The following is an 8,055-nucleotide window of genomic DNA, read 5'->3' on the forward strand; positions in this document are numbered from 1 at the left end:
AATGGTCTAGGGATGTAAATGCCAATTGAAATAAAGCTAGAGAATAATCTAGGGACTGAATAACACAGTAAATCCAGATGTAGATGAGACTACTGGTTGATGGTACAGATGCAAGAGTGTCCTTTGTGAGCTAGAGCAGATGTATGTCACTATTGCAAGGTGGTGGGAATATGGAGAAGCAGGGGAAAAATACAACTGGAGTGACCTATGGACTGTGGTTAACAATAATAATGTAATATTCATGCATCTATGCCAAAGGTGTACTGTGTTGATAATGGGGGAGTATGGAAAAAGTGTGCCAAATGTATGCATTGGACCTGGTAATAATCTGATATTATCTCATAATCTGCAACAAATGTTCCACCACGGTGTGGTGTGTTGATAGAGGGGAGGTGTATGGGAATTCTGCACATGTGCATGATTGTTCTGTAAGGTTACAACTTCAGTCATAAAAATATATTAAAAAATAATAATAGGGTAGGTTAAGGGAAAAATATACTAACTGTAAGGTAAGGACTATAGTTAGTAGTAAGATTTTGACAATATTCGTTCATAATTTGTAAGAAATGTCTCACAACAATGCAAGGTGTTGGTGGTGGGTTGATGTGTGGGACCCCTGTGTGATACGCATGTTTGTTTTGTAAGTTCACAACTTTTCCTATACACATATTGTTTATGTATGTTCATGTATAAATGATATAAACGAATAACAGGGCGGATTGGGGGAATACACCAAATGAAAGATACTTTGAATTGGTGGTAGGGTGAGGTATGAGAGTGCTGTATGATGTTATACATGTTTGTTTTCTAAGTTCACAATTATTACTATACATTTATTGTTTATGTATGTTTACATATGAGTGATATACTTCAATAAATTAAAAAAACATTAAAAAATGATGGGGAAGGTTACATGTAGAAATATTTGTAGATGTGACCAACATGGGCTGGTAGATATCACATACATCTCTTCTTGTGCTCCCGCTGAAAGGGCCTGGAAGCAATGACACCCCAGCAGTAACGAGTACACCCAGCTCCCAGGTCCTGGTTTCTAAGACCATTCTCCAACAGAAGGACCTAGGGCTCCTTGGAGAAATGCGGTTTGAGGACTGGGGCAGGAGGAAGACAAATGAGCCTAGAACATCTTGTAGTGCCAGAAAGTAAGGAAGTGAGCAAAACCAAAGCAAATCAAACCAAAACAACCAAACCAAACACACAGTGACGGGGCTACGGCAAAGCCATGAAGGAGCCAAATGAAAGAGGTCCCGATGGCTCAAGCTAAAACAACTTGAGCAACAAAATAAAGGAGTACTGGATTATAACCCAAGGAAAAAAATAAATATCCCTGCATCCATACCGATATAAATATATGACTGAATAAATAAATAAATGGGGGAGAAGAGACAAATCTCCCATGCGGAAGAATTTCAAATAATTTGCATAGATGCTTAGCCCTAGGGAGGCAGAAATTGCTTTCCACTCCCTACCTGTGGGCTGTACACACTGACTTCCCTCCAGAGGGGAGGGGAGGGGAGGAAGGAAGACGTGTCACTCTACAGGGGAGAAACCTGACGAACACGACCTCAGCTGGGTGATCAAGGTCAGCATCACAGTGATAAGTCGTGTTGATGGTTTGTGCCCTTGATATGATGCCATGAGAAAGACGCTCCACCTCTGGGGTCATCCTCCCCAAACCCACCACCCCAGTGTAATCAGGAGAAAAATAAATCCCAGGAGAAGGGCATCCTACAAAACATCTGACCAGCACTCCTCAAAATACCCAAGGTCATCAAAAACAAGGAAAGTCTGAGAAAGTGTCACAGCCAAGAGGAGCCCAAAAAGACACCCTGATTAAATGTAAATTGTATGGGATCCAGGAACAGAAAAAGGACATTTGGGGAAAACTAAGGAAATAGAAATAAATTATGGGCTTTAGTTAATTGATTCATTAATTGTGACAAATGTGCCGTACTAATGGGAGATGTTAATAATAGGGGAACTGGTGTAGTGTGTATGGGAATTCTACGTACTACCTTTGTAATAACTCTGTAAACATAAAAGTGTTATAAAATAGAGCTTACTTAAATGGAATCATAAAAAAATATATTCAAACCTAGAAATAAAACCAGAGCTTCTCCACAGTGGTTGAAAACCGTGGCGTATGGTGAATGGCCCCAAATGGAGCACAGGTGATTGTTTTATTTAATTGATAGTAATTGAGCGAAATACTCTTTAATGTTTATAGTTACTTGTTTTTGTTTTTGAAGAGGGCTACTTCACATTTTTGAAGACTAATGGAATAGAAATATGCCCTCCCTTCTCATTACCTCTTCCAGTGGCTGAGCATCCGTAATTGCAGGCAGATTCCTGAGAGGAGCTGGGTGCTCAACTAGTGAATGTATAAACCTAAAGAAGTCTAGGAAGTATTGCAGCTGCCACACAGTTACCCAGGTGGCCCAGAGACAGGTTCCTGGGGACCCCTCACTCGGGTAATACAGCTGGAATGTCACGGAACCTGGCTTTGCTTGTCCTGGCTCTGAATTAGGATGACCTTGGGTGACTTTAGAGTTTGGTCTTTGTTTTATTCTCTGGCTGCCACCAAAACGCTGACTAGTTTTTTTTCAGAGACAAAACCCTCTGCTGGGTCCTGGGGAAGTAGCCAGTCACAGAGAGCCGTCAGGGTAGACCCCATGGAGCCAGTGCCCTGGGAGTGGGCAGTGTTGTTCTCTGCCCCCCACATCCACAGGGGCCCCGGCTCCTCCACGGTAGCTTCACCTGCCGGCTTCTGTGGCAGAGGGCCTGGTACCTGCACTGGCGGTGGCAGGCAGGTACGGCTCTGCCACCAGGTAATATCCACTTGTCTGGGCAAGCAGGGGCTACACCTTACCCTGCTGCTTTGTTTCATAATGGTCCTCGTTCACCCGTGCATTCCCTGAGCACCTGCTGCATGCCCATTCTGTGCCGGTCCCTGTTTTAGCAGACAACCAGGTGGGAGGGTCTAAACGCCACAGGCTTCCTGCGACTGGGTCTCTGATGGGTGAGAGACCACAGCTCCGTTCATGTGCTGTTCCCCGCGGAGGGTCAGTCCTCAAGGACACTCCAAGAGGGAGAAAGGAGACGTCAAGGTTCCACCCCTGGTGCTGGGACATCACCCAGGACCTCTGATTTTTGTTACTCATGATTGGAGTTTCTCCAGGGAGCAAAGTCTCCCCTCTTGGAAAAATGACCACCCTGTTGTCGAGTGGTGACCAGCATGGAATCAGGGACGACTCACTGAGATCATGTCCCTGTCTGCCACTGCTGGCTAGGTGAGCTCAAGGAACTCTCTCATCTGCTCAGAATCTCAAGCTCCTCATCTCTAGGATGGGACTGTCACCTCCCAGGGTTTTGAGGGCTTTGATGAGGGGGGCTGTCGCGCCCTCAGCTGGTGCCCGCACATGGTGAGCCCTCAAAGGTGGGAGCGTTACAGAAGCTGCATACCCCCTCCCTGAGGTTATATTTGTCCATCGATCTATCCATCTAAATATCCATCCATCCATCCATCCAAACATCTGCCCATCCACCTATCCATTCATCCGTCTAAACATCCATCCATCTAAACATCCATCCATCCACCCATCCACCCATCCATCCATCCATCCATCCATCCATTCCATCCATCCATCTAAACATCCATCCATCCATCCATCTATCCATCCATCCAAACATCTGCCCATCCACCCATCCATCCACCCACCCATCCATCCATCCATCTAAACATCCATCCATCCACCCATCCACCCATCCACTCATCCATCCATCCATCCATCCATCCATCCATCCATCCATCCATCCATCCATCCATCTAAACATCCATCCATCCATCCATCCATCTATCCATCCATCCAAACATCTGTCCATCTGGTCCACCCATCCATTTATCCAATCATCCAATCATCCATCTCTCCATCTAAATATCTCTCCATCCAAACATCCAGTCACCCAACCATTTGTTCATCTGTCCATCCATCCATCCATCCATCCATCCATCCATCCATCCATCCATCCATCCATCCATCCATCCACTCATCCCTCTCTCCCTCTTTTCCTCCATCTGCAAGGTTACCAAGTGCATCTACTGTGAGGCTGGCCAGGGCAGGTGCCCACACAGGCTGTGGCTGTTGAGGTGCTCACAGGGGGAAGGCCAGCCAAAGTGGTAGGACAGTGGTCAGGGTGAGGGCATGACACCTGGGTCAAATCTCAAGGGGGCAGGGAGACTGGACTCCCTGGGGCATCATGGCTCAGCTGAGGACCTAAAGGTGGGCTGCTCTTTTCCTCTGAGGCCTGCTCAGCTCCCTCTGTCCCCTGGAACTCTGGCTCGGCCGAGGCGTCCAGCCTGCTGACTCACGTAGGCTCTCCTAAGCCTCTTGCCCGCTGAAGAGTAAACGCCTCTGTGTGCTTAATGGCTCATCCTTCACACACAGAGGTGGGGCAATGTCCTATTTTTAAACCCTTGCAGGGCATGAAGAGATGAGCTGGGGCTGCACCTCCTGGGTCTTTCAGAAAGTCCCAGGAACTGACCGTGTCTGCAGTGTTTTAGTTTCTCTTTCCAGCGTCCCAGGTGAGGACACGGGGCAGGGAGGTGCGGCTGGTGATTTATTTGCCCTCCCTTGAGTCCTCAGATGCTCCCCTGCCCGGGTATACATCCAGACCGTGGACGTCTGTCCCCATGGGTGGCTGGGGCTGGGGTCTCCCTTGGGCGAGTGGAGGGGCTGGAACCCATGACTCTGACGCTTTCCAGCCACTCCTCCTCTCCCTCTCCGTCCTGCTTCTCCCTCTTCCTCCTCCCTCTGTCCTGTCCCTCCTCTTTCCCCTTTCTCCTCTTCGGAGGCTCCTGCCCGGAGGATTATCAACCCACTTCCTGATGAGTCAGGGTCTGGGGACAGCTGGCAGTGGGCAGTTATTTTAGGCTGCCTCCTCCCTGACGTCAAGGCTGCACATTCCGTGGCATTGTGGGCACAGTTTCTTGTCAGGACAAACACTCCTGGGTGGCGGCCTGGGAAGGGTGCCCGGGACCCTGCCTGGGTGGGGGTCTGTGCTACCCACACCCTGCCTGGCTCTGGGTCCACTGAACCCTGTGCATGGCTGGGTGGGGCCATGGTGTCTTCACCCGGGGACTCCCCCCAGCAGCTTCCTCAGCGTGGCCGGAGCCCCCCTTCCGCCCAGGTGTCCCCCAGTGTCCCCACCTGAAACCGCAGGGTGCGGGAGGGCCCTGTGAGCTCTGCGGTGGGGCACACGGGGGAGGCCTCCCTGGAAGGAGCGCTGCGCGGCGGTGGGGCTTCTGATTGCATGCAGTCCTCCTGCTTGCATGCGGGCAACGTGAGCATTTGACTGCACCACGCTGCTGGCCTTGCTTGGGCACTGCCACCTCTAGTGGCAGGCTGGCTGGGGCTCCCTGACCCCGGGAGCCCAGGGTGGTCCTGGAGGGGCGAACCGGGCCTCACCTGGGACACCTGTCCATGCCCCGCAGGTTCACCTGGTCCCATGGTCTGCAAGGGGCACCTAGAGCCCATATCAGGATGAGGGAGCAGGCTGGCAGCAAGGCTGACATGGCCTCCATGCAAGGGCTGACCTAGGACGTGGGTCTGGATCCTGCTTGGGGTGGCCTTGCTTGCGTGTCTCTGGACACCAGCTCCCCTGCCGCCCTCTGGCACCGGGCCCTGTGCTGGTTGCCTGGACTCACTGCTCACAGGGCACCCACCTGGGGCCCTGAGACTGGGTCCCAGAGGGTGTTGGGTCAGATTCCCTGGGCCTCTGGTCATGCCTCTGCCCTATCCAGAGGGGCCATGGGGTTTGTTTCTCTGACACAGGAGGACCTGTACCTTCCCACACCTGGGGAAGATTCCACCTCCTCACACCTGGGGAGGACTCCACCTTCCCACACCTGGGGAGGACTCCACCTCCTCACACCTGGGAGGACTCCATCTTCTCATGCCTGTGGAGCACTCCCACCTTCCAATTCAGGAGGACCCTCATCTTCTCACACCTGGGGAGGACTCCACCTTCTCACACCTGGGGAGGACTCTCATCTTCTCACACCTGGGAGGACTCTCATCTTCTCACACCTGGGAGGACTCCACCTTCTCACACCTGGGAGGACTCCACCTCCTCACACCTGGGGAGGACTCTCATCTTCTCACACCTGGGAGGACTCTCATCTTCTCACACCTGGGAGGACTCCATCTTCTCATGCCTGTGGAGCACTCCCACCTTCTGATTCAGGAGGACCTCATCTTATCACACCTGGGAGGACTCCATCTTCTCACACCTGGGAGGACTCCACCTTCTCACACCTGGGGAGGACTCTCATCTTCTCACACCTGGGAGGACTCCATCTTCTCATGCCTGTGGAGCACTCCCACCTTCTGATTCAGGAGAACCCTCACCTTCTTATACCTGGGGAGGACTATCACCTTTTCCTACCCAGGGAGGACTTCTCACACCTGGGAAGGCCCCTCTCTTCTTTAGAGCAGATGCCTCCCTCCCTCAGGTGGCCCCACTGAGGGACCCCAGGCTGTGGGGCCTCTCCTGGATGCTCCAGCTCTGAAGGTGTGTGGAGGTGGGCATGTCACACCTGCCACGGAGGGGTCTTCGCCAGGGCTGTAGGGGCAGTGGTCTTTGTTTCATGTCCCCGTCTTTGGGCAAATTGGTTAGTCATTTGTCTCACATGATCATTTTCCACTCTTGCCTTCGTACATCATTCATTCACTCATGCATTTGTTCGTTAGTTTTCCCTGGGCCTGGTGTTGTCCTGAGTATGGGCGCTGGAAGCAGACCCCCGAGCGCAGACCCCAGGCTGGGCTGGCGTGGAGCTCAGTGGACCCTGACTTGCCCGCCGTGCTCAGCCTCTTCATCCCAATGAGAGGGGGTGCCCGTCTCACGGGGTCGTGGCACGACCTCGACGGTGCCCCCTGCTGCTGGTGGCTTTGCCGTGGACGGGGTGCTGGTGTGGTGGGCGAGGCCTCGAGGAGACGTGCTGGTGACAAGGTCCATTCTGTGACCCGACGGCCCTGGGGTGAGTCACGGGGTCCACAGGTGGGGGCGGGGGACTGTCCTGGGTGGCGCGGCAGGAACCTGGTGTGGAAAATCACTGCCCCTCGGGCCTCCGTCCTTGCATTTCCGGGGGCTCAGTGCCAGCGTGGGAAGGCCCCGATGGGGAAGTGGACAATGCCCGCTGTGGCCCGGAGCTCCGGTTTCGCTAATCCCTGTCCCTCCCGGCCTGCAAGGAGCAGCCCCCACGTGCCCCGGCCCCAGAGCTGGCAGGGAGGACCAGTCCCTGAACTGGCACGTACTGGGGCACAGCAGGGATGGACTTCACCCCAGCCCCCGGGACCCAGGCCCAGGACCCTCATCGCCCTTGGCCCTCGAGATCCCGGGACCCTGGAAACGTCGGGAGAGGCACAGGCCTGTCTGGGGAGTGGAGCGGGAAGTGGGGTGACGGAGCCGTCAGGGAGAGCCGGGCCAGGGTCCCTGACGGTGGGGCCGGCCCCGGGCACCTTGGTTGTGGCTGCACCTGCCTCGGCAGGGAAGCAGGCGCCCCCGCCCTCCCCCAGCCCTGCGGGGGGCCGGGGAGGGCGGCGTGGCGGCCTGCGAGGTCGGCCTGCGCTGCTGCGCTGGAGCAGGGCCCCCGGTTTGGGGTTGGCGGGCTCCTCGCAATCCGAGCTCCCAGCGCCCGCTGGCGTGGCAGACCTGGGAGCACATTCGGCATCCGAGGAGGGTCTTTGCTGGAGGAGGAAGCTGCGTGGAGGGGTGGCCCCTCGGGTCTCGGTTTTCCCACCAGTGCCACGGCACGTGCCCACCTGTGGCTTCCTGGGCCGGCCACCAGGACACGCGAGTTCCAGGGGTGCCCGTGGCTTCGGACGTCTTGGGTGGTACAGACACACTCAGACGCCACCTCCCGGCTTCTCCAGACGAGCCGGTGAGCGGGTCCAGCCGGGGGCTCGGCTCGGGGACGCTGACCCTCAGCCCCCCACGTTGGCCCTCCTCCCACGTACCCCGGGGGAAAGAGCAGGCCAG

The sequence above is a fragment of the Dasypus novemcinctus genome, chromosome 10, assembly GCF_030445035.2.
Source record: "Dasypus novemcinctus isolate mDasNov1 chromosome 10, mDasNov1.1.hap2, whole genome shotgun sequence".
NCBI lineage: Eukaryota > Metazoa > Chordata > Mammalia > Cingulata > Dasypodidae > Dasypus > Dasypus novemcinctus.